Raw genomic sequence first — 14,571 nt, 5'->3', positions numbered from 1 at the left:
GCCCCGGGATCACCAACCCCTACCCACGGAGGGGCAACACAACACCTGGCTGCTCCGCATCACCATCCCCGGGACCCCCACACTGAGCAGCGGTGGTGCAATCACCACAACCGTGGGTGGCGTCACGAACTATAACAATCCCCACAACCAACAAACACCCCCTTTCACTCACGGGCGAGGAGTGTCGCTCGAGAAACCCCGGGATCCGGCCCACAGCTCGAGCCACCAGGAGCAGCTGCCGGACCCGAGCAGAAGGGGTGAGCGCGGTGTGCTGACACCCTCCTCCCCGCCCGCGACATAAACATGTCCCCAATCCTGGTATACCCCCCATAATGGTATACATGTCTCCATCATAGTACATATGTTCCACATTCTAGCTCACATCCTGTTGTATATATAACTGCATCCTGGTAAAAATGACCTCATCATGGTATATATGTCACTATCCTGGTATATATAGTATGTCCCTCTGCTAGGCTCCTCCTGGTATATACTGTCCCCCTCCTGGGATATATGTCCCCATCCTGGCAAATATACAGTATCTCCGTTCTGTCTAATGCAAAACACAATAACATTGTACTCACCGTCCCTGGCTACCTCTTCGCACAGCGACCTCCTGTGTAACCAGCACACAGTGGCCGTCAGTTTCATCGGTGTCAGTGCTATTGCAAAGCATGACGTCATTGCCGTGCGCTGCCCTCAATTACTGGGACACAGATGAAAGCTGCCAGGTTCTGTTTGGCCGGCAGCATCTATTGCAATACAGGGACCCAACGAGTCACTGCACCGCAATACATTTCAGTTGGATGTGCAGCCTTGGACACACATGCAGCTGAAGCAGGGGCTGGGGCCGGAGGGCCTCCTGGACCCCGGGCCCAATCCTGGTTGCAATCCCTGTGACGCGCCCATGGGTCTGGGGGGTTACTCATCACTGGGCCGGTGTATGGGGGTTGGGATGTCACAGCGGCCAGGCCCGGTTCTGTGACCCCGGCGGTGTCAATAAAGTTGGAGGGGTTATTTACAGGGGAGAATTTGTGACGCCACCTGTGGTTTGCGGTAGTGATGGGTAGTTCGTGAGTGAGTAGTTCAAAATGAACTAATCTTCAGAGTGAACTAGTTCATCTATTTCACCATCCTGACCGAGATTAGTTCATTATGAACTAAACAGCAGTGGGAAGAGACAGAGAGTGATCCTCTACAGCTCCAGGAGGCTCCTGCTCTCACACTTGAAGGTAGTAAAACACTATACCACACATCAAATCCAAATATAATAGTAATAATATTAATAAAAACTGAAATTGCATAGTAGACAGACACAGCTCATATGTGTGTATAAGAGAGAGTTTTTCTGTGTGTGGTTCATGCCCCTCACCTGTCTGTGTGATAGGATCAGCCTCCTGTAGAGGATCAGCCTCCTGGAGCCTAGAAGATCAGTCTTGCTAAAATCTTTACCACTGGCTCATGTTCTGTTCTCAAAATGGTGGCTGCTGAACTGTTTTTCAGCTCCCTCATACACATTCATTATGAGTCAGTACTCTACACTACCACAGGGGGCGCTGCTGGGCTCAGTGAGATGCATCAGATTGAACTAGGCTGTCCTGATTCATTCTCAGTAGAACATTTAGTTCAGCAGCTCATATAGTTCACAGGTCACATGATGCATTTCCTGTCAGCTCTTCACAGGACAGGGTGGAGAGAAATACTTAACTAAATGAACTAAATGAACTAATCTTTTGAACTAATCTTTTTAGTGAACTAGTTCATGGTGAACTAATCACCAAAATGAACTAGATTTCCCATTACTAGTTTGCGGCCAATATGGGAGCCGCCACTGCGGGGCATATCCTCTGGGGCAGAGGGTATCGCAGCTCGGTTGGTGCAGCTCTCCACAGGCAGAGCTCAGGCCCCAGGGTTGGGAGTAGTAGTATCCTGCTGCCGTGTAGTTAAAGTGAGGGTAGGGCGCGGTAAGGATTGGACGACACAGAGGTTGCAGTCAAAGATCTTTACTCACTGAGATGTCACCGCCTTTGGAGTGCCGGGTCCCCCTGTCATGGGATCCCGGATAGTTCGGAGGTCAAAGCCAGTGTTTCTCTCTGTGAGTCCTTTCCTCCTTTCGCTGTGATGTGCGAGTCCCTGCAGTTTGAAGCTACGCTGAGACCCTCTGCCATGTATTGGCTCCGGTTCATGCCCGTGTGGCAGGCAGCGCGAATCCATTACTGGTGCCACTCTTTGGTCACGACTCCTGGCTCTAGTATGATGCTGTACCCTGGGCACTTTGTGTTGGCCAGAAGACTTGAAATTCTCTGCTCGGCAGATTCTGCTGGCAGGACGTGCAGTGCCCACCAGCCTAGGGCTCCACACCCTATTCTGTGCGCTCAGTTCTGAGGGAGCTATGGCACAGCTCTCCCCTCAGCGACCGTGTTCTACCCGCATCTCACTTGTTCCCTTCTTGCTTACTAACCGTCTCTGACTGAATGTCTGTGTGTGTGTCGCTTTACTCCCCATTGTGTAGCTCCACCCCCGGGTTGCTGAACTTGTGGGCAGGAGGTCCACTACTTTAGTGATGGCCACCCCCAGGTCCCTAACCTAACCCAGTCCCAGTGGGAGGGCAAATGACTGTGTGTTGTGTGGATTGTGGTTGTTACGGGCAATGACCTCTTCCGTACCCGGGACGAATACTGCACCTCAGCCGAGGTACAGCACCCTGTGGCGACTGAAGCCTCAGGGGCGCCACACCTGCGACCACGATTGTTCTGCCCCTGGGCACAGACTTATTGTGCTCCTTTCTCCTAAAGCAGAATCATTCTTGCTTAAAGTCTTCACAGCTATACAAATAAAGCTTCAGGAGTTATATAGTTCCATCTTTCCAGTTTTTAATAATGTAAACAGGGTCTTGCAGCAGCTTCCATCTCCCCAATATGTTGCCTCCTGATGGCACTGTATTTATCCCTAGAAGAAATCCTTTGTAGGACAGTATCTAATGAAATATTTTTTTCTCAGATTTAAAAAAAAAGGAAAAAAAAAGTGTCTGGAATCAACAGCACTAGTACATTGCATACATTACTTCCCAGTAGCAGTGTCACCAAACTGCTTTTTATCTGCAGACCATTAGCCATAGCCAGGATTAGGCTCACACATCATATACAGAGATCCACAATTTACAGGCAATCAGCCACAAGCCATAATAATATAGTAATAAAGCTTCATCTTGTCCCAGGTGTCACCTGTTCTGCAGCACCATTACGATAATCAGTATGGCCAGATACAATATGCGTTTGTTTTATTTAGATTTGTTGTTTGCCAGAGTACTTTTTTTTCCTCTAGAAGAACAATGTCTATTAGCGTAAAATGGAAACAAACATAATTTCATGATGAAAAAAATAAATAGGTTGGGAAGACGAGCTCTGAGCAGCAATTACAGGTCTCAAGTTTCTCCATTAAGGGCTCAGTCCATTTGTGGGTATAGATTGCAGACTTTAGCAAATTTCACTTGGTGCTTTCAGGTACTAAAAATCAATTATAGCATTAAAGAGGGCATCTACATATCTTTTTTTTCTAATTTAAGAACACTTGTCAGACTGCAATCTCTTTAACAATGTAATAGTGCTAAAAGATGTATACAACGCCATATACAGTGGCATGCAAAAGTTTGGGCATCCCTGGTCAAAATTACTGTTATTGTGAACAGTTAAGCAAATTGTGGATGAAATGATTTTTAAAAGGAATAAAGTTAAATATGACACATTTCCTTTGTATTTTGGGCAAAAAAAAATATTTTTTTCTTCACTACTGTATCCTCACCCATCCCCTGTAGACTGTGAGCCCTCATGGTCAAGGTCCTCTGTCTTCCTGTACCAGTCTGTGTGATGTATTGTTCATGATTGTTGTACTTGATTTTATGTATACCCTTTTAACTTGTAAAGCGCCATGGAATAAATGGCATAATAATAATAATAATAATAATAATCTATTTAAAAATTACAAAAAGGACAATGGGCTGATATAAAAGTTTGGGCACCTTTGGAGATTTATGTGCTCAGATAACTTTGACCAAGGTTTCAAACCTTAATTAACCTGTTATGATTATGGCTTGTTCACTATCATCATTAGGAAAGGCCAGGTGATGCAAATTTCACAACTTTACAAAAACCTGGCCTCCTCTAACCTCGTGCCAAAAAGCCATGGGTGCTTCTAAGCATCTGCCTAGCACTCTGAAAATTAAAATAGTGGAGGTCCACAAGGCAGGAGAAGGCTATAAGAAGATAGCAAAGTGTTTTCAAGTTGCCTTTTCCTCAGTTTAAAATGTAATTCAGAAGTGGCAGTTAACAGGAACAGTGGAGGTCAAGATAAAGTCTGGAAGATCAAATCAATTTTCTGTGAGAGCTGCTCCTAGGATTGCTACAGAGGCAAATCTGAACCCTTGTATGACTGCAAAAGACCTTCAGAAAGATTTTGCAGACTCTGGAGTTGTGGTACATTGTTCTACTGTTCAGAGAAATCAGCACAAACATTGCCATCATGGAAGAGTCATCAGAAGAAATCTCTCAAGTGTCCTCACCATAAAATTCATGGTCAGAAGTATGCAAAAGAACATCTATGCAAACCTGATGCATTTTGCAAACAAGTCCTGTGGACTGATGAGTTTAAAATAGAACTCTTTGGCCACAATGATCAAAGTTATGTGTGGAGAAAAAAGAGCACAGAATTTCAGGAAAAGAATGTCGCCCACCATAAGATCACCAGGTGGATCAATCATGCTTTGGGGTTGTGTTGCAAGCAATGGCACAGGGAATAGGTCACAGGTAGAAAGAAGAATGGATTTGATGAAATTTCAACACATTGTTGATGCAAACATAACACTGCAAACATAATCTGTAGGAAAAAAAAGCTGAAGTTGAAAAGAGGATGGCTTCTACAGATGGACAAATGGATAATGATCCTAAACACACATCAAAATCCACTATAGGATATAGGATTAAGAGGATATTTATAATTTTTTTTCCTGAGCAGCGAAGTAACTCACATGTTCTCAATAAATTAATTATATAGGGGAGTATACGCTGCTCAGGTAAAATCACAAATTCACAAGAAAAAAGTACAAAAAGACCATCAAGTATTTGTCTAACCATAGATTACATAGGTATCCATCCAGATAAAGTAAAGGAAAAATATATATATATCAATTAGCATTTAAATATGAAAATCCCATAAATATACATACCGTATCCTTTTTTCTTTCTTTTTTTTCTTTCCTTTTCCTTTTCCATAAATGGACATGAAAATCAATAGACACAATAAAACCCCACTTTATAGATGTAAATAATCACATTCGTTTGTCAAAACACATTATAGGAAGCAAGATATATAAAAAGGACATTGCCCACAGGTATATGAAGAGAGAGAGAGAGGTTGTATTAGCCTCGCAGTTGTCAGCCAAAAAAAAAAAAAAAAAAAGCTGGGTGAGTGGGTCGACCATTATCTGCAGCCGCTGGTCAGACTCATCCCTAGCTACATTAGAGATTCCAAATCGATTATTTCCCTTTTTGATAATATGGAATGGAAAAAAGAATACACCTGGATCACAGTAGATGTTATTGGTTTGTACCCGGCAATACCTCATGATGTAGCTATCAATTGTTTGGAATATTTTTTGAACAGTTTCAGCAATTATAACCCTTCTATTGTTGAATTTTTGTTAATTGCGGTCAAGTATCTCCTCAGTCACAATTATTTTTCATTTGATAAACGTTTTTTTTTGCAACGGAGCGGTGTTAGCATGGGAGCGTTTTTTTCACCCTCCCTTGCTAACATTGTTATGGCGGTTTGGGAGGAGAGGTTTTTATACAGTACTAACTCACCTTTTTTTAGTGATATTTTGTGGCTGGGGAGATATATAGATGACATGTTACTCGTATGGAGGAGCACAGAATCCAGAGCTGAGGAATTGTTTTATTATATTTGGATAATAATGAGTTCAATCTGAAATTCACACACAATCTACATAAAACAAAAATTAATTTTTTGGACATTGAATTCTCCATTAAAGACAATAGAGTATGTATTTCTCCCTTTAGGAAACCTCTGGCCACTAATAACACACTGAATGCATCTTCCTGCCATCCTAAACATGTTCTGAGAAATATTCCAGTGGGAGAATTGATCCGTACTAAGAGAAATAGTTCCAGCCCAGCTACATACAAAAAAGAGGCACAAAGGGTTAAAGACAGACTCAGAGCACGAGATTATCCTGGGTGGGTACTAGACAGAGCTGAGCATATAGTTGATAGAGTAAATAGAGTAGACCTCCTTGCCGACAAATCTAAACAGAGGGACAACGATAATTGTTTTATTACCTTCTCTACGCAATTCAGTGATCAATTTGACAGTATAAAAAATATCATAAAAAATACTTACCTCTGTTGAACCAAGATCAGAGACTGAAGGAAATCATGAGCAAGAATGCAGTTAGATTTGTTGCCAGAAAGGCTCCCACTTTGCAGAGTATTTTGTCTCCTAGCACATTTGTCTCCGCACGGCCTGTCAGATCTACCACGTGGTTAGAAGTCAAAGGTTTGTTTAAGTGCGGTGCCGCTAAATGTAAATGCTGCAGTTTTGTTAGCAAGAGTGATACCTTTATGTCTTTCCACAATGGTAATAGCTTTAGCATTAATACTTTCATTAACTGTAATAGTGATAATGTGGTATATCTGATAGAGTGTGAACAATGCCAGATTCAGTACGTAGGCTGTACAGTGGGGCCACTTAAAAAACGTATATGCAAGCACATGTCCGATTCAGTGAACGCTAATACTATTGGTATCTCTGCGGTATCTAGACATTTTGCCACAGTCCACAAAGGCAATTTGACAGCTTTTAAATTCAAGGGTATAGAGAAGGTTTTTAAACCATTGAGAGGAGGCGACTATAGGAGAAAGCTACTTAATCATGAAAGTCGGTGGATTTTTATGTTGGATACCCGCCTCCCAAAGGGATTAAATAGCAGACATGATCTGATCTTATGCTATTGAGGCTTTTGAAAAAGAGAGAAATGTAACCTTTTTTTTTTTTTTTTTTTTTGGCTGACAACTGCGAGGCTAATACAACCTCTCTCTCTTCATATACCTGTGGGCAATGTCCTTTTTATATATCTTGCTTCCTATAATGTGTTTTGACAAACGAATGTGATTATTTACATCTATAAAGTGGGGTTTTATTGTGTCTATTGATTTTCATGTCCATTTATGGAAAAGGAAAAGGAAAAGGAAAGAAAAAAAAGAAAGAAAAAAGGATATGTATATTTATGGGATTTTCATATTTAAATGCTAATTGATATATATATTTTTCCTTTACTTTATCTGGATGGATACCTATGTAATCTATGGTTAGACAAATACTTCATGGTCTTTTTGTACTTTTTTCTTGTGAATTTGTGATTTTACCTGAGCAGCGTATACTCCCCTATATAATTAATTTATTGAGAACATGTGAGTTACTTCACTGCTCAGGAAAAAAATTTATAAATATCCTCTTAATCTTGTACTGACTATGACCTGAGGAAGGCGTTCCGCCGAAACGCGTAGTAGTATACATCTGCCATGCATCAGTGTGAACAAGCCGGTGTCTTTACTTGAGAAATGGATATATATTTTTAATCGAGTTGATACAAATAAAAAAGCATTTTTATTTATCCCTTTGGAGTCCAGCTGGATTTGTTCCACTGCTTTCTTCTATTATCTTCCCGGCTTGCTGCCGTAATCCGTGCCGGACCAGAGGGGACTAACAGGAGGATATATTCAGGCTTGTCTCTGCAGTGGTGAGCGGTTTTGTTCCTGTTTTGTACATTTATACTTATGGCTCTCTATAAAGAGAAAAAACAAAAAAGTGATCCGGAGCAGAAGTTGGTATACATGCAGCGTATTGGAGCATGTTCATACTATGGCCATTTAGCAGACACAACCTAAGATAGAAACAAAATGAACATATACCCTGTATTAAGTAAGCAGTAATTGTGCATATACATAACATAGGTTACTTAGTAACACACTGTTCAAACCTTCTGTCGAAGGTACAGTACAGACCAAAAGTGTGGACACACCTTCTCATTCAAAGAGTTTTCTTTATTTTCAGGACTCTGAAAATTGTAGATTCACATTGAAGACATCAAAACTATGAATTAAAACATGTGGAATGAAATACTTAAAGTATGAAACAACTGAAAATATGTCTTATATTCTAGGTTCTTCAAAGTAGCCACCTTCTGCTTTGATTACTGCTTTGCACACTCTTGGCACTCTCTTGATGAGCTTCAAGAGGTAGTCACCGGAAATGGTTTTCCAACAGTCTTGAAGGAGTTCCCAGAGATGCTTAGCACTTGTTGGCCCTTTTGCCTTCACTCTGCAGTCCAGCTCACCCCAAACCATCTCAATTGGGTTCAGGTCTGGTGACTGTGGAGACCAGGTCATCTGGCGTAGCACCCCATCACTCTCCTTCTTAGTCAAATAGCCCTTACACAGCTTGGAGGTGTGTTTGGGGTCATTGTCCTGTTGAAAAATAAATGATGGTCCAACTAAACGCAAATCAGATGGAATAGCATGCCGCTGCAAGATGCTGTGGTAGCCATGCTGGTTCTGTATGCCTTCAATTTTGAATAAATCCCCAACAGTATCACCAGCAAAGCACCCCCACACCATCACACCTCCTCCTCCATGCTTCACGGTGGGAACCAGCCATGTAGAGTCCATCCGTTCACCTTTTCTACAAAGACACGGTGGTTGGATCCAAAGATCTCAAATTTGAACTCATCAAACTGAAGCACAGATTTCCACTGGTCTAATGTCCATTCCTTGTGTTCTTTAGCCCAAACAAGTCTCTTCTGCTTGTTGCCTGTCCTTAGCAGTGGTTTCCTAATAGCTATTTTACCATGAAGACCTGCTGCACAAAATCTCCTCTTAACAGTTGTTCTAGAGATGAGAAGGTGTGTCCAAACCTTTGGTCTATACTGAAGATGCTAACGACTGAAAACTGCCATATGCCAGTATATAATAATATAGCAACATATATTGGCACATTGTAAAAAACACATACTTCACTGTATACCGTTATAGCACAGGGCTTAGAAAGAGGATACTCGTATGATATGGCCTCCAGTGGTTGAATGGGACACCTATGAAAACGTCAACGTGTAGACTGGGAGCTTTTCACTGCTGATGCCAGGTGCACGTACCCTGTAAATCTCTTTAGTGACCCGTGAAATCGCTCTTATCCAGGTGAATCTTATCCATAGAAACCCCACCTCATTGCTTTGTAGCCAGTGCTCAGAAGATACTTACTCTGGAGTTCATCAATAATGTCTACAGTAAATGATAAAGTCTATGGAAGGCACAAGCAGGAATTAGTATCAGAGTAACTGAAATGATACGTTCAGAAAGCGGGTAAACAACCCTGAAACAATCATCTATCTCATACAGGCGTAAGAAACAGGAAATTATTTTAGAATAAACGACTCAGAATTGTGGTTTCTCAAGGTTTTTGTGAATCTGGATCTTTCCTTAGCACATTATGCTGACAAACAATACATGATACTATGGAGACGCTGGCACCTTTAATGGACTGTTCAGCTAACATGAACTTTGTCACCATGATCATCAAATCTAAATATTACAGGAGTAATAAATCTTTCCTTGTAACACAAATATATGTTCAAATATTCATATCCTGGGGTAAATACAGAATCCAATGTAGTCTATGAAAGTACATTTTTGCATTTCTTTTTTATTACTACACTGGAGATCAAAAATAGAGCACAACACACAATTTCCTAAATGTTAAGGTCATTGTGTCATCCTATGTGATTATATCCTAACATAAGTAAACTAGCAGTATTTTAAGCTTATTTCATAAATTGAATTTTTTCAAAAGCACATAATTAGGGCTAAGCAGACCCGAACTGTTATAGTCCGGATCCACACGGTTTCAAAGATGCCCGGGTGCAGGACACGGGCCCGGGATTCCGGGTGTACAATTCAGCACTGGTGAAATTAAAGGAAAACTAAAGAAAAAAGAATTAAGTGAGCGTTTCATACTTACGGAGACTCGGTGTCATGGCGACAAACTGCTTCTGGGTCGCGCATACACTTCCTATACTGCGCATGAGGCTCATCGCATACACACAGCTTTCGTGCTTTCCGTGCCCACCGGCCATCCTGTCGTCTATGATTGGTTGCAGTCAGATGCGCCTCCAGCCTGGGACAGTGTCCGCCTGCAGTCATTGCTCATCACGACTCAGTCAATGTAACCTAGGGTTTAGTAGCAGTTGTGTGCTGTTATTAACCCTTGCTATTACCCCAATAGCCACCACACCAGGGCAACGGGAGAACCGGTAAAGCACCGGATTGTCACATCTAATAGATGCGGCATTACCGGGCGGCTGCAGGCTGAGAATACCATCCTCCAGCTGGCTTTAACTTGTCTGGGTATCAAAATTGGGGGGACCACACTTCATTTTTTTAAATCATTTATTTAAATAATAATAAAAAAAGCCAGATACGGTTTCTCTTAGGCCGGAGTCACACTTGTGACAGACTCGCGTGAGTCTTGCGTCGCATCACCCAGCACAGCTGCACACTCTCCTGACAGGAGTGGGTCGGCCGCATGTGTTTCTATGTACCTGCACGCTCATGTTTGGAGAGCGGCAGGCCGTGCCAGGTGATGTCATGCCAAACTCGCACCAGTCTCGCATTGCATTACTCGGCACAGTCGTGTACTCTCCTGACAGGAGCGAGTCAGCCACATGTGTTTCTATGTACCTGCACGCACATATTCGAAGAGCGGCAGGCCGTGCCATGTGATGTCATGCCAGACTCGCCCGAGTATCACATTGCATCACCCGGCACAGTTGCACACTCTTCTGTCAGGAGCAGGTCAGCTGTATGTGTTTCTATTTACCTGCATGCTCATTTTGGAGGGCGGCAGGCCATGCCAGGTGATGTCATGCCAGACTTGCATGAGTCTCGCATCACATCACCCGGCACAGCCGCACACTCTCCTGACAGGAGCGGGTCGGCAGCATGTGTTTCTATGTAACTGCACGCTCCTGTCAGGAGAGTGTGCTGCTGCCGGGTGATGTGATGCAAGTCCCTCACACATGTGACTCTGGGCTTATTTATATACACAGCACAGATAAAGCCTGACAGCTGGGGGCTGCAGCCGTGGGTTTTATATGTGCTGGCATCAGAATACAATCAGAATACAGTGAACCATGCGCCAATTGTTTTATTTATTTATTTATTTTTATACCACCATACTGACCTCCACATCCCAGCTAGTGGTGGGTGGTGAGACTGGAGACGAGAAGTGTGCAATGGCAGCCAAAGGAGAGAGAGGTGTGGAGCCGCGTCTGGAGGGTAGAGCAGAGGAGCAGGACCCTGTCAGACCCTGCACCTGTAGTGGCTGCTGGCGGGGGAGAACGGCTACCCCGTAGTGCTACCTGAAAACCACCTAGGCAGCAGCAAGAGGTGGCTGAGTAAGGAGAATACGGGTAGACCAAGCCCGCACGGGGAAACAGGTCCCCAGAGCAGGAGCGCATCTACTAGGCCTGCTAAACTTGCTGGTGAGGGTACTGTATATGCCTCACCAACCTACACAAAGTCCGCAGCTACAGCAGCAAAGAGGGGGCCCATAAGTGACAGAAGGCAAGCAGCCAGAATTATTTGGTCCACACTGTCCGCAAACGGGCCAGAAAGGGGAGAACGGCAGTTGCGACTTCCCTGGGGTGATCCCAGCAAGACTCCAAGTTGGGGACATCTCAAAACAAGAAGGGCTAGGAAGGCGAGTCAGCAGTCACCCCTACATTAGCCGAAGTGATATCTGGTTCCTCCTGGTTCATCATAGCATCGCCCGGGTCGACTCACAGCTACCATGTGAAAGTGAGTTAAAACCCTGAAAGACATTGCTGCTTGTGCGTGAGTTTTTCTGTGACCTGTGGTACTACACACTTACACTGGGCCCTGGGGCCAGCCTCACTCTCGGGGGGCCACAACAACTGATTGCATCTAACATCAGCCCCAGGCATTTCCTAAACTGCAGTGGCGGTAACCCCTGACCGCAAATACCGAGAGTGGCGTCACGATCCCCATTGAAGTTAATCTGACCTACCCGTGGCCAGAAGATTCCCTGCACTGTGGCGTCCCCGAACAGGATCAGCGCTCCTGGGGCGGCACACAGTCAGTTGACACCCTGCGACTCAGGATGGGGGTGCATCTAACTGCAATCAATTACACGTTTCGGTGGGCGGGCAAAGCAGTAAATAGTCAATTGTCGGCTCCGAAGGAAAAGCATAACCCGGAAGGAGTGTTCCACCATGACATAACCTCATTGAGTGCAACGCGCGCTCCTAACCCTCTATCCCTTCCACCAACATTTTTAATCTCCGGATTCTGATCCCCATAGACTTATATGGGTACCGGATTCCAGAGCGGATCTGGGTTTTGTTTTTGTTTTAAATTTAGCAGAGACCCACTAGTCTCGGTTTTTTGCAAGTTCGACCAGCTCTACACATGATGAAAATGTAAATGAGATAAATGAAGAACACTGATCAAAATTAGAGAACACTTTCAGATACCTGCAAGTTATTCGTGTTAATCTGGCACCTGGTGCTAATTTCCTTAATTATCTGACAAACCCTATTTAACTGGCAGCCTAACTTTCCAGTTTGCACTGACTTTGCAAAAATGGTGTGCTATTCCAAAGTGACTGAAACCTTCCAGCAGCAGGTTGTCCAGATGAAGGCCATAGGGGTGACCCTATCAGCCATAGCAAGAGAAGTTGGTTGTTCCAAGTCTGTGATTTCAAGAGTATTGCATCTTTACAACATCACAAACTCTTTCAAGCCCCAAAAAGGTTGGTCGCCCTTTAAAGACAAATGCAAGAGAGGACAGGATAATGCGTTTCAACACTGCAGCTGGAATTGTTCGCCAATTCAGCACTGAACAGGGTAAAGATCTGTCTCGTCATACAGTGTCACAACATTTAAGACCATTTGGACTGAAAGCCCACTCTGCAGTGACCAAACCTCTTATTAGCAGAAAGAATCAAAAGGCAAGACTCACCATCGGTGAGGAGCATGTTGTTTGGACAGTGGAGAAGTGGTCCACAGTTCATTTTACTGCAGAAAGCAAGTTTAATTTATTTGGCTCTCATGGGAAACATTATATTTGTCGACAAACTTGGTAAAGACTGAACCCAAAGTGTGTTAAGAAGTCAGTGGTGAAAGGTGGTGGAGGAAGAGTCATGGTTTGGGGAATGTTTTCTGTAGCAGGAGTTGGACCTTTCATACAGCAACATGGCAGAGTGACTGCAAGTGTGTATCAGAACCTTCTTCAACAACACATGGTTCCTTACTTGCGTTCATCACTCAATCAGCCAGCAGTTTTCATGCACGACAATGCCTCCTGTGACACATAAAATGGGTACAGCAGTTCCTTGGAACAGAAAACATTGAAACAATGAAATGGCCAGCCCAGAGTCCTGATCTAAACCCAATAGAAAACCTCAGGAAAATCCTTGGTGACAAAGTTATGGCCAAGAAACCCTCAACAGTCAAAGAACTGTGGAAGAAACTGGAAGAAGAGTGGACCAAAATCACCCCAGAGCAGTGTGAGAGACTATTGGTGTCCTGTGGCCGCAGATGTGCTGACATCATTCAAAGCAAAGACCTGTACACTTCCTACTCGTGACTGTTGTTACCTTCAGAAAATTTAGTTAAAATCCTTCTTTGTGCTACAGTCATTGCTGTTCTCTAATTAAGATAATCACGTTTTAGGCAATATAAAAGTTTTATGTTGATGAACTTTGGATCATTTGTAACACACTGTTCTAGTGGCATGGTGGACCCCTTACTAACCTTCAAATGTTGATCAATGTAGATTACATTATTTCTGAAAAATGCAAGTGCTCATACATTGTTCTCCAATTTTGATCTCCAGTGTATGTTATTTTTAGTGTTATATTTACAAGGTTTCCTGTATATAACACTGGAGCACACCAAATCATTGATAGGATCTCCACCTTGGGCAAAATACAATTGATAAATTAGAGTTTTCAAATTAGTACCCCCTTTCAACCATAGACTTCCATGGAATCAATAAAAGCAAGGGAAAAGCATCCCAGCAAAGTCTGTGGGAATCCTGACTTGCTGTGCACACGCTGCATCTTTTTTCCTTGCATATTTTGTTGCTGAAAAAAGAAGCAGCATGTGAATTGTTTATGTGCTTATTTCCTGCGTTTCTATAATCCCCTGCAATGCTTTATCACTACAGTGGTTTATAGCGCAGCACTTTGCCTCACACACCATGGATACAGCAGGGTGTGTGAGGCTCTCTGTAGCTCTGTAACCCGGGGTCACCCCAGGGTTTCTATGGCAGCGATCGGGTCCCTGTGATTGCATTACAGGGACCCGATCGCCAGGGATAGGTAAGCGATTCCTCTCACTGCAATCTGAACACTGCGATCGCACTGATAGCAGCATTCAGGAGGTTAAACTGCCGGAAGTGGCGCAGGCACCTCTCCAGTCAC

The 14,571-nt window shown here is 43.4% G+C and overlaps 1 protein-coding gene across 4 annotated transcripts in view; it reads left to right on the top strand.

The window, feature by feature from the left end:
- The window catches only part of KCNH6 (potassium voltage-gated channel subfamily H member 6), a 410,680-nt gene that overhangs the window by 107,196 nt on the left and 288,913 nt on the right, over positions 1-14,571 (top strand). The gene's annotated exons all lie outside the window — the stretch shown is intronic.

The sequence above is a fragment of the Anomaloglossus baeobatrachus genome, chromosome 5, assembly GCF_048569485.1.
Source record: "Anomaloglossus baeobatrachus isolate aAnoBae1 chromosome 5, aAnoBae1.hap1, whole genome shotgun sequence".
Taxonomy (NCBI): domain Eukaryota; kingdom Metazoa; phylum Chordata; class Amphibia; order Anura; family Aromobatidae; genus Anomaloglossus; species Anomaloglossus baeobatrachus.
This window is presented reverse-complemented; position numbering and strand designations above follow the sequence as displayed.